A 13,752-nucleotide genomic window follows, 5' to 3' on the forward strand; every position below is an offset into this window, starting at 1 on the left:
CCCCCAAAGCATCAACTGTCTCTTTTTAATAAAACTGTACCAACTGCCTCAAGACTTCAAAGTTATTTTTCTCCATATCGACAAAAGATAAGATAATCCTTTAATACTCTCACAGTGGTGAAATGTCAGTATGTTACATCAGCATAGTAATACAGATACAGAATGATAAACAGTAATATATTACGGAAGTAGACACACATATGCTGAGAAGAGAAGATATACTAGGAGTCCATAGCAGCTAAGGAAGAGAAGAAAGAAAGAAGGAAGACTTCAGGATCATTTAGTTCTCTGTGCAGAGTGACCTTCGCTTGGTCTGATGTAGATTATGTAGCTTGATCATGGTTGGGAGACAGGACTTGCGATAGCGCTCCTTCTCACACTTGGGGTGAAGCAGATGGTCACTTATAGTGCTGCCAAGTACCACCAAGGTCTCATACATGGGGTGGGATTTGTTCTCCCGCATGGAGCTCAACACAGACAGTATCCTTCTGTCACCCACCACCTGTACTGGGTCCAGGGGGCTCCCCAGGACAGAGCTGGCCCTTCTGATCAGCCTGTCAAGTCTATTTCTGTCCCTGGTTGATATACTGCTCCCCCAGCAGGCTACACTGAAAAAGATGGCTGAAGCAACCACAGAGTTTAAAAAGGCCCTAAAAAGTGGCCCCTGGACTCCAAAGGTCCTCAACCTCCTGAGCAGCTAGAGTCTGCTGTGACTCTCTCTGTGATCAGCCCAGTCCAGTTTATTATTGAGGAGTACAACCAGGTACTTATAGGTCTTGACTATCTAAATGCATGTCCCTTGGATCTCCACCAGGATCGGAGCACTTCTCTGTCTTCCCAGCATTAATCCTGATGTGGTTCTGCTGGCACCATTCAACAAAATCCCGGTTTAAATCTCTGTATTCCCTATTGTCACCATCAGTGATAAGGCCTACTATTGCAGAGTCATCGGAGTACTTCTGTAAGTAACACCTGGATGAGTTGTGCCTAAAGTCAGCAATGTACAGTGTGAAAAGAAATGGGGCAAGAACTGTACCTTGTGGTGCCCCTGTACTACAGATCACAGTGTCAGACACACAGTCCCAGGCTTTCACATATTGAGGTCGGTTTGTGAGATAGTCTAGTATCCAGTCGGACAGGTGCTGGTCCACTCCACCAAGGTTCAGCTTGTCCCTCAGTAGCCCAGGCTGAATGGTGTAGAATGCACTGGAGAAATCATGGAACATAATTCTCACAGTGTTCCCTGGTTTCTGCAGGTGAGAGAGAGCTCTGTGAAGAAGGTGGATGATGGTATCATCCACCCCATTGCCCGACCAATAGGAAAACTGGAGGGGGTCCAGAGCGGAACACACTAGAGGTCGTAAGTGTGTCAGGAACAGTCTATCTAGGATAGTGGTTCTCAACATTTCTAATGCCATGACCCCACAATACAGTTCCTCATGTTTCTGTGACCCCAAACCAAAAAATAATTTTGTTGGCTACTTCATAACTGTAAGGGCTAGTTCACACAGGGGGCGGTATCGCGGATTTATAGCAGATTTAGGCACTGAGAGTGACGCGGAGAGCCGCATCACTCTCTGGTCAAAACACGCTTGCCACGACTGTCGCGGCTTACCCCCCCCCCCCCCCGGAGTCGGCTCAAATTAATGGGCTGACCCTGGAGGTTGCTGCCGCCAGGCGGACGCCGTGGCTCACTGAGCCGTGAAATCCGCCTGAAGAAAGGGCAGCCCGCTTTCTTTTTCCGTGAGCGGCACCGCTCACGCAAAAAAAAAGCCTGGCGGTCTAAATAGACCACCATTGTGAGGGGGCGGATTATGTCGTGGATTTCGCGGCATAATCTGCCCCCTCTGTGTGAACGGGCTTTAATTTTGCTACAGTTATGATTCGGAATGTAAATACCTGATATGCATTATGTATTCTCATTGCTACAAATCAAACATAATTTAAACATAGTGATTAATCACAAAAGCTCTCTTCCACTAAATCTGCTGAACCCCTCTATCATGCTCACACAGCCTGAAACACCCCCCATCTTGCTCACACACAGCCTGAACCCCTCCATCATCCTCACACACAGCCTGAACCCCTCTATCATCCTCACACACAACCTGAACCCCACTATCATGCTCACACACAGCCTGCACACCCTTCCCCCCCTCTTGCTCACACACAGCCTGCACACCCTTCCCCCCCTCTTGCTTACACATGCTGTCTCTTCTCTGCATCTTACCTTCCAGTCTCCATTCACTGCAGCTTGCTCTTCCTGTGTAACTCGGCACTGTACTGAATAGCTCCGCCCACACCACAGTCCGATCACATGGTCATGACGTCATCACAGGTCCTTCAGCCCACTAGGATCTACCCTGCTGCAAAAGGTAAGCGCGGCTTCTCAGCGGCTAAAGCCATCGGATATATGTATTTTCCGATGGCTTTAGGCGACCCCTGTGTTTTGGTCGTTCGACCCCCGCCGGGGTCGCGACCCATAGGTTGAGAACCGCTGCTCTAGGACCTTCATCAGGTGGGATGTCAGTGCTACAGGTCGGTAGTCATTGTAGTCCATCGGGTTGGGTTTCTTTGGGACTGGTACCACACAAAATGTTTTCCACCGTTGAGGTACCACACCCATACTATTTATGGTGACCGTTGAATATGCTCGGGAGAAATGGTAGACTTGCTTTAATGAGAAACAGACTAAAACTAAGATTTATATTAAGTGGACACACAATGTCCTGGCCAATTATACAATTTATCCAAACATTGTATTTGGTTGTATTAGTACTAAATAAACATAAACAATTGCACATCCTACTGCATTAGACAGGTTGACACTTATTATTGACTATTCATATAACATTACTATTATTACTGGTGGGAATTACTTTGATCTTATTGCAATATTTAATCATTTAGTTTTTATTCAGAAGAAAATGACTCAGTGATTCCAGTCTACAATCTACCCACCACACAATCCATTTATATTTCAGGTGGTTTTTGATCTTTAAACAGCAGGTAAGCAGCATACATGATATCCAAAATCTGAATGTTTGTTCTTCACAATACAAGTTAATGAATGTACTACATACACTTTGACCAATGAGTATAATTTTAATCAAAGCAACTAACTAAAAATTAATAGGTGAAATATGATGACAAGATTACATCAGAAAATATGTTAAATCCATCTGTTTCCAGAGCAGACAATTGCTTTGATTGGCTTTTATGTTTCTTGATTTTTTGTTTTGTTTGAATTATTCTATTTTTAGTGTTGCCAGTTTCTTGACGTTTTCAAAATACGTAATCATTGCAAAAGAATTATCTCCAAGCTACACTTTGTCGGTTCATTTGGCTTGGTGGAGAAAGGCAATTATGCTTTGTTTTATTAGGTTTGCATTTACTGCACAAAAACCTATAAAATTATTATGTGTACAAGAGCATTTATAGTTAATATATAACAATTATAGTAAACAAAATTGTGCTTGCACCAAAAATATGTTCAGAATTTAATGTAGTGAGATTATTTTACACACCAACATTCACTGAAATAACTATTGTGTAGATCTGAAACCAAATGGGTATTTGTCAGATGATACTTACATAAATTAGCCTATATTTAGAACTATATTTAAGCCTTGTCTTTGAGCCATGTCAGAAATTCTCATGATTGATTATTCTGCAAGTTTAGATATTCTTAGCAATTGCTCTCTATATGAAACACTTTTATTCATAGGCTTATTTTTTAATTGAAAAGCTACATACATAATAGCAAATAACAGCAATAAGAATAATAGTATTTTGGGTTGGCCTGTATATAAGAATACACTAATTAAAGGGATTCTGTCATTCATAAAACACATTTTCAGATAAGCATATGCCTGAATAACCTTTTAAAAAGCTATGGAGGTACTGCCTCTACTACTGCAACTGAATCCACACTTTCTTTTAAAAAGGAAAAACTTGTATATGTCTCATTGGGCGCCCAGGGTCTCCGAGCACCCTCATGTAATTCCTCTGAAAACGCCCCTCCACTAAGTATGCTCAGTTCTATAGCGAATTATGATAAAATGAGCTTGAACATGCACAGTAGTGCTCTGAACTGAGCGATACTGCACATGTCTGACATTTCAACAGCCAAAGTGAGAATGGAGAAGACAGGGCGGTACAGAATGTCTGGAGGAGGAGGGCATATGGAGCACAAGCAGTGAAGGGGTGTTTCAGAGATATGACGCGGGGGTGCTCGGAGGCCCTGGGGAACGTCCAGGGTGCTCCGTGAGGCTGATATACATATACAACTCTACATATACAACAGCTCTATTGTTCTTTTTATGATATTATGGTATCCCAGTGACACACTGAAAAACAACTTGCACTTCTTACAATCACCTTAATCTAATGTCCACTGTTATGCATATCACTGACTGACCCCAGGGATGTCCATCTCAGCCTCAGCCTCAACCTCAACTCTGGTCTTGAGGTGTTCCTGAACTGTACTTCCATTATATGGTAGAGTTGTAATAGCTGTTATCTGCTTTTCTTCAAGTGAAAAGTGAGTTATTGCCACATTCAACACTGTCTCTTGAGTCTTCCATCCTGCACTCATCATAATGGACACTTCAACCACTATCAGGCTCAGAGAGGCTTAGTACAGTAAAGGGCCTCATCGGATACTAGTACCACTGTCTTCTATAAGGCAGGTCCCCTGATCACTGTGACAACCCTGATGAGAGCTGGAGGGTTGACCAAGCCAATTATAGCCACTGTGAGACCATCCACCGTGAGACCATCCTACTTCTCTATATTGTGTTGCTGCAGTATGCTTTCATTAACAATTGCTACACAAGGATCTGTTCTGGTGATAATCATATAAGTGCCCAACTTGTTGCTTTACCATTATGAGAGTTGTATCTAATGGTCAGGTATGCACTTGCTTGTCATTAAATGACCAGGACAGATTATTTTTTCCCTGAAATGGGGCAATTGGCATAAGCCTCATGTTTTTTTTTTTTGCCTTCCCCGGATCAACACTGTAGCGATTGTAGGGTTATATGCTGGATTTGATGGACTGATGTCTTTATCCAACCTCATCTACTATGTAACTATGAGGAATTTATATAGAAGCTTTATTGAGAAGCGGTATACCTCACCTAACCTACAACAATCAAGAATTTGTCATCATTATAGGTAGAATAACTGTAAGACATATTTTGACAGCATTGTACTGTAATTTGTACTGCAATCTGTAAAAACAAAACAAAAACAAAAAACCCAAACCCTACTTGTGAACTTAACCTAATTTTAGTAAGGTTTCAACCTAAAACAGATGGCTATAGCACATGCTGAGATGTTTACCATATAGATGCGGTAAAATTGTGTATTAAATTACCTGTTGTGAAAGGTTCTCTTTAGCTAGCTAAAAAATAAGAAAAAAAAATATTGTAATGAGTTATAAGTTTAGTCTTCTCTCACTGGGAGGGGTCTACTAAGTACACTAGAATGTTGGCTTTATTACATGCTTTTCACTACATATATAATGTTCCTTACACACTTTTTGCACCTTTCTTCAGTGACTCAGAAAGTTCTAAAATACACCAATCTGCCCCCAAATTTTACCCATATTTTGACACAAACCAATAGAAAATTTGTAAGTATGTCTAACAAAATTGTCTAAGTATGCACCAAATGTATTATGGCACATAAACCTCTATGATTAATATTGTATATCTAGACAATTTACACTGTCTATATGTAAGACAGGAATAGTAAATAATGTATACTGAATATATTCATTTTAATTAATGTAATCTATAAAGTATCTTGGCAGATTATGCACATTAAGTGTTTCAGAATTTGCTCAGTACTTTAAATAATTGTCACCTCTACGATATATCATACAAGTATAAAATGAATAATCTCTCTAATACTTTACAGCAATTACATTTACATGAAAATCGGCGTACAGTCTTTGTGACTCTGCTATAACACATTGTAATGCTTTAGAAGGAATGTCACCATTACTAGCGTGTTACATAAAGAACGAGATCATTTGTTTGGAAGGTCAGCGTCGCCTAAGTGTTTTTCCCGCAATTCAGAAGGTCTTTTTTTTTTGCTGTAGTTTCCCACTGTAAATTGTGCTATTTCTTTGAAAGCCTTGAAGTAAAGGTTTAGATTTATACTTGAATTTGGTTGCTTTCTGAACATGCACATATTTAACTCTTAAAGCAAATTGCTGCTATTACTTCTGTGCAGTCAGGTCTCGATAGTAGGCAAAACTGCTTAGTAGCCTATATTTCACTATTTGACACTACTATCTTAAGAAGTTACTTTTCATCCATATGATAAAGAATAACTTACACATTAGTGGGGGTCCAACCACTGACACCCTCCACAATCATGAAAATGGGGGAATTTTGCCTCTGATCTGAACAATGCAGTGGTCAGGACGGGCATATACCACTCCATTTATTTCAAAGTGAACTCCAGAGACAGCCAAGCACTGTACTTTGGCCGTATCCAGAGCTCTCATTGCATATCTGTCCCAACTACTTCTCCAATCAGAATTGGGGACAAAACTTCCCCCATTCTACTGATCCTATTATCTTATCATTCATTGCAAGATCCCCTGATATTTGGTTTGAGACATGTTCCTTAAGCAACAACAGCTAAACGTAGATTTCCAACAATACTGCTAGGAGTAGCATGCAGATAACTGCAGCTGCTACACTCTGCTTCAAAGGTTGTCCGAGATTAAATAAGAATTAACCCCTAAACTAAACCCCCTTCCCCCAGCCTAACTTCTAATTTACTTATATTTAAAAAGAATCTATAATCACCCATATTCTTGGGGCGGTCATGTGACTGCCCCAGGGACACTTTCTGATAATCTGGTGACATTCCGTTTCTCCGCTTCCGAAACAGTACATCACCAATACTCTCCCATCTACTAACACCATGACTACCTACGTGTCATCCTATCCAGGAATGTCTTCTCCCCTCTTCCTCTCTGCAAGTGTTTGTGCAGTCTGCCACTCCATCTCTACTGCGCAGGCGTCACAGGTTCTTCTGGTCTGTGCATGCGCTAGGAGAGTGGAAGAGAAGTGTCTCTAGCCTGTGCACAGTGAAAAGGAGGAGCCATCTCCCACAGAGGAAGATAGGTAAGTATGAGGCAGTGGGAAGGGGGGTGAGTTAGTTAGTTAGTAGAGATGAGCGAACAGTGAAATGTTCGAAGTTCGTTTCGAGTAGCTGCTCAATACTCGACTATTCGATCGAACATCGAACGTTATAGTCTATGGGGAATAAATTCTCGTTTAGGGGGAAACCACTATTCGACTCAGGAGGGTCACCAAGTCAACTATGACACCCCAGAGGGGCCACACGGTGGCTCAGTGGTTAGCACTGTAGCCTTGCAGCGCTGGAGTCCTTGGTTCGAATCCCGCCAAGGGCAAAAAACCATCTGCAAGGAGTTTGTATGTTCTCCCCGTGTTTGCGTGGATTTCCATCCCATACTCCAAAGACATGCTGATAGGGAAAAATGTACATTGTGAACCCTACGTGGGCTCACAATCTACATTTAAAAAAAAAACAAAAAAACAAAACAAACTATGACACCCCAGGAAATGATGCCAACACCCTGGAATGCAACTGGGACAGCAGGGGAAGCATGTCTGGGGGCATCTAACATGCCCAAGTCACTGTATTACGTCGGGATCCCTATCAGCTTGCTATATGCGCAAGCTGACTTTTTCCCATAGGAATGCATTGACCAGCGTTGATTGGCCAAATGCTATGCAGATTACAGCATTCGGGCAATTTACGCTGGTTCTGCTGGAGGCTCGTCTGTGAGGAGGCGGAGTCTAAGATCAGACCAGAATGGAGACTGCTGTGGACCGATTTCATACTCTAACTCCTACGACAGAACCAGCGTTGATTGGCCGAATGCTGTACTCTGTATGGCATTCGGCCAATCAACGCTGGTCAATGCATTCCTATGCCGAGATGTAGCAGTGCTGGCCGTGCGCTCAGCACTGCTACACCGGAGACCAGATAGAGCCCCAAAGAGCTGTTTGAGTAACATTCCCACCTAAATAAAGGTAATCCCTAGCTAATCCTGCCTGTACATTTGTCTCACAATCACATAGTTCACGGTCTAATATGAACCGAATATTAAATCCACTATTCGTATAAATTGGAGGGGTCACTTGATTTACCCAGCCAACTACTTTTTCCGATTTTTTTTCGATGCCTCCGTTGTCGTAGTTCCTGTCCCACCTCCCCTGCACAGTTATTGATGCAAAAAAAGCGCTGGGGAAGGTGGGAGGGGAATCAAATTTTTAGTGAGTTTGCCACCTGGTATTCGACTCGAATCGAACATCTCCAACAGCCTGATATCTGATCGAACACGTACACGATCGAACTCTGTTTGCTCATCTCTATTAGTTAGTTAGTTACTTAGGGAAGGACAAGTAGTGGGCGGGATAGCTTAGCTAGAGAGATAGGGGGTGTAATGGAGTGAGAAATAAGGGTGGGCAGCAAGAGGGATTTAGTGTAGAAGGTACACAGGAAGCTACACAGCAGGAAGATACACCAAGTAAACAAATGCAGAAGATGCCAAGAGCTCCCAGATAAACCCATAAATCACTGAAAATACTGTTAAAGGTATATGGGTGTACTTATTAACCCATTAATAGAAATAATAGACCTTTTAAAGATGTTTGACCCCCCCAAAAAAATAATAAGATGTATTTCAGCTTTCCTTGCACTATTCAGTTATGAAAAGTTATTTTGTAATTGAAGGTAAGCTTTAGTTACGAACTGCTTTAGCTATGTCACACTGACAAGTAAATGGGCAAATTAGTGTCTTATATGTGAGCTGTGTATTTGCATGCAATATAAATATGGTAATAATATGCAAAACTCAAGTGTTTTTGATAACATAATGGTAATATATAATCAGACTTTCCTTAGAGTATAAAAAAGGAACTTCAAATCTGAAGAAGACAGATCAGTTCTTCTCAAAATAATAAAGTAGGGCTTTACTGTTCCAACTGTAAAATTATGGAACTGTGCTCATAATGGCTGGAAGTAAAAATTGATATTAAGATTTTTTTCTTGATAACTACAATTTACGCTATTAGGGCTGGTTCACATGGCGGAATCTTTTACCAGATATCTGTAGAGTATTCAATGGGAGGCAAAGATCAAAACAGAATGCTTAAAAAATAAGTGTTCTGCTCAATCTTGCCTCAGATAGCAATACAAAAAGTCCTTGCGGGATATGGGGCAGAAAAAGAAGAAGAATGTAAGGTGGTATATTCCTCCATGTTAACTTACTATTACTAGTATTAGAGGGGGGGGGGGGGCTATCTAGGATACAACTGAAAGCCGAATAGAGGGTCTGTAAACTGTGTAGAGATTCAGGAAAGATAAAAGGAAAGATAAAATATATAGAAATAAAAATCCCCTTATTACATAAATGAGAGATGACTATTCATTTTCTTACAATCTCAAGTACATATTGTACTATACTATAAGAAGTGTGCCGTAACACCAGGTGTATTCAAAGCAAGTAGTGCTAGGAATTTTCTTCAATAGAGATCTCATCTCAGTTTTGACTTATCTAATATTGAGTGTTTCCAATGAATTCTATAATTCTTAGCAATACTGTGCGTTGCACTCGTGATCAAAGAACATACAGATCAAAAAGATCAGTGTTTTATGTGATCAATAAAGCTGGGATATATTTCACAGCCTTGTAAGCAATCAAAAGAAATATTATGAACAGCCACCACAATTTAAAGGGTGCACATATACGTGAATTTACGGCAATTTTTAAAACATGAAGTTGGTGAAGATACAGTTCATGTTAGTACTTACTGATCTGCAAAATAACACAACTAATTTCTGGCTTGTCATGATGGGTTTCATGTCATCGATGGGTGTTTGAACATGTGTAATTTTTTGACACAGATTCTGTGTCACACAACATCTTCACCAAAGAGTGCATACCAACCCACGCACATCCAACCACACACAGAAGGGACACATGAAGAATAATGTAAGAACTGCTCCTAAAAGTATTCCAAGGGACATAATTCTAATAGTGCTGTATATAGACTAACATGTATCGAGATGAGATGAGATGTTGCTGTAGATTGAAATACTTTCTAAGTTCTCCTAAATAAACTACTTTAAACTAGAGATTAGTAAACCTTTCAAGGTTCGATTTGTGTTTAGTTCTTATGATTTTCTTAATCTCCCCCTTTCCCCTTTCTATTATACCTTTGACTTGTGATTTTTTACAAGTATATGCCACCATTTTATGCCATTATGATGCCCCATGATTAATTCTACTCATTGAACCAGAGGAAAGTCTCCCCTAGACCAAAATGTTGTCCTGTGCTCCGCATCAATATTTTTTGCCTTCATCACTAGATGTGGATGGCTCAATGTTTATGTAGCATAATGTGATACAAAGTAATATGACACCTTTTCAGCTTTAGTCCGGGTTCACACGGAGTATTGTGGCTCGTCATTTGGTACGTACATTTGGTACGGCCGCCGCAAAATCATGGCTGCAAAATAGTGCCGCATGTACGGTACCGGCTCCCATTGAAAACAATGGGAGCGTATACGGCCCGCAAAAGATCCCGCGGCGTGTACGTACCAAATGACGAGCCACAATACTCCATGTAAACCCGGCCTTAAAGCTGTTTTCCCACTTCCATGTTTCAGCAGCTTTGGTTGTTGTCTCTTCTTTTCATTTCCTGTATTCTTTATCAAACAGTCAAATCCACCTCCCCCCCCCCAGTTTGCTGAACAAGACACTATAAAGTATCACAATATTTATTATGATTACTAGAGATCTAATATAAATTCTGATCAAATAATATGTGTCTGCCTCTAGAGAACGGACTCAGTGTTATCTGTATGTTTATATAGAGAATAACAGACACGGCTTTCTCAGCAAAATGCAATTAGCTGAGTGGAAGAGCTGTAGATAACAGTGAGAGCAGTGAGTGACTGTTCATCTGTCCTGTCTTATCTCACAAGTCTACCTCTATGGAAACAATGTGTAAACAATGGGAGATATAATTTCACATAGCAGGAAAACAAAGCAGCATTGCTAAAGCAATATATTTAGGAAAGCTTTACAATTTACATAAGCTAGCAGTATAGATAAGAACCTTAAGATGGGAATACCGCTTAAAGTACATCTTATACTAAAGGTTCACGTTCTTTTTAATAAAATAAATCTTTAAATCACAAAGCTACAATACTATGTGCCATGATCTTCCTTCAATTTGATACTGGAGAGAAATTGCTATGTTAAGTTCCAATTAGAGATGAGCGAACAGTGTTCTATCGAACTCATGTTCGATCGGATATTAGGCTGTTCGGCATGTTCGAATCGAATCGAACACCGCGTGGTAAAGTGCGCCATTACTCGATTCCCCTCCCACCTTCCCTGGCGCCTTTTTTGCTCCAATAACAGCGCAGGGTAGGTGGGACAGGAACTACGACACCGGTGACGTTGAAAAAAGTAGGCAAAACCCATTGGCTGCCGAAAACATGTGACCTCTAATTTAAAAGAACAGCGCCGCCCAGCTTCGCGTCATTCTGAGCTTGCAATTCACCGGGGACGGAGGTTTCCGTCCAGTTAGCTAGGGGTTAGATTCTGGGTAGGCAGGGACAGGCTAGATAGGAAGGAGAAGACAACCAACAGCTCTTATAAGAGCTAAATTCCAGGGAGAAGCTTGTCAGTGTAACGTGGCACTGACGGGCTCAATCGCCGCAACTCAGCTTTCCCAGGATCCTGAATGGAATACACTGTCAGTGTATTCCCGTATACCCGATATATACCCCCGATACCCGTTCCAACGGTGTGCCCCCCCACCTTCACCCCAGAAATACCCTGCAAGTCCCCTAGCAATAGGATTGGGGCTATATACACCCACTATTTTTGCTACTGCCATATAGTGCCATTGTCTCACTGGGAATTCAAAGAATATATTGGGCTTACATATAACTTCAATTCCAGGGAGAAGCTTGTCAGTGTAACGTGGCACTGACGGGCTCAATCGCCGCAACCCAGCTTTCCCAGGATCCTGAATGGAACACACTGACAGTGTATTCCCGTATACCCCATATATACACCCCAAATCCCCGTTCCAACGGTGTGCCCCCCCACCTTCACCTCAGAAATACCCTGCAAGTCCCCTAGCAATAGAATTGGGGCTACATACACCCACAATTTTTGCTACTGGTATATAGTGCCATTGTCTGACTGGGAATTCAAAGAATATATTGGGGTGACGTGCACCCACAATTTTTGCTACTGCTATACAGTGCCATTGTCTCACTGGGAATTCAAAGAATATATGGGGGTTATGTGCACCCACAATTTTTAATACTGGTATACAGTGCCATTGTCTCACTGGGAATTCAAAGAATATATTGGGGTTATGTGCACCCACAATTTTTACTACTGGTATACAGTGCCATTGTCTCACTGGGAATTCAAAGAATATATTGGGGTTATGTGCACCCACAATTTTTAATACTGGTATACAGTGCCATTGTCTGACTGGGAATTCAAAGAATATATTGGGGTTATGTGCACCCACAATTTTTACTACTGCTATACAGTTCCATTGTCTGACTGGGAATTCAAAGAATATATGGGGGTTACGTGCACCCACAATTTTTAATACTGGTATACAGTGCCATTGTCTGACTGGGAATTCAAAGAATATATGGGGGTTATGTGCACCCACAATTTTTACTACTGGTATATAGTGCCATTGTCTGACTGGGAATTCAAAGAATATATTGGGGTTATGTGCACCCACAATTTTTAATACTGGTATACAGTGCCATTGTCTGACTGGGAATTCAAAGAATATATTGGGGTTATGTGCACCCACAATTTTTACTACTGGTATACAGTGCCATTGTCTGACTGGGAATTCAAAGAATATATTGGGGTTATGTGCACCCACAATTTTTAATACTGGTATACAGTGCCATTGTCTGACTGGGAATTCAAAGAATATATTGGGGTGACGTGCACCCACAATTTTTGCTACTGCTATACAGTGCCATTGTCTCACTGGGAATTCAAAGAATATATGGGGGTTATGTGCACCCACAATTTTTAATACTGGTATACAGTGCCATTGTCTGACTGGGAATTCAAAGAATATATTGGGGTGACGTGCACCCACAATTTTTGCTACTGCTATACAGTGCCATTGTCTCACTGGGAATTCAAAGAATATATGGGGGTTATGTGCACCCACAATTTTTAATACTGGTATACAGTGCCATTGTCTCACTGGGAATTCAAAGAATATATTGGGGTTATGTGCACCCACAATTTTTACTACTGGTATACAGTGCCATTGTCTCACTGGGAATTCAAAGAATATATGGGGGTTATGTGCACCCACAATTTTTACTACTGGTATACAGTGCCATTGTCTGACTGGGAATTCAAAGAATATATGGGGGTTATGTGCACCCACAATTTTTACTACTGGTATACAGTGCCATTGTCTCACTGGGAATTCAAAGAATATATTGGGGTTATGTGCACCCACAATTTTTAATACTGGTATACAGTGCCATTGTCTGACTAGGAATTCAAAGAATATATTGGGGTTATGTGCACCCACAATTTTTACTACTGGTATATAGTGCCATTGTCTGACTGGGAATTCAAAGAATATATGGGGGTTACATGCACCCACAATTTTTACT

Source organism: Leptodactylus fuscus, chromosome 5, assembly GCF_031893055.1.
Source record: "Leptodactylus fuscus isolate aLepFus1 chromosome 5, aLepFus1.hap2, whole genome shotgun sequence".
NCBI lineage: Eukaryota > Metazoa > Chordata > Amphibia > Anura > Leptodactylidae > Leptodactylus > Leptodactylus fuscus.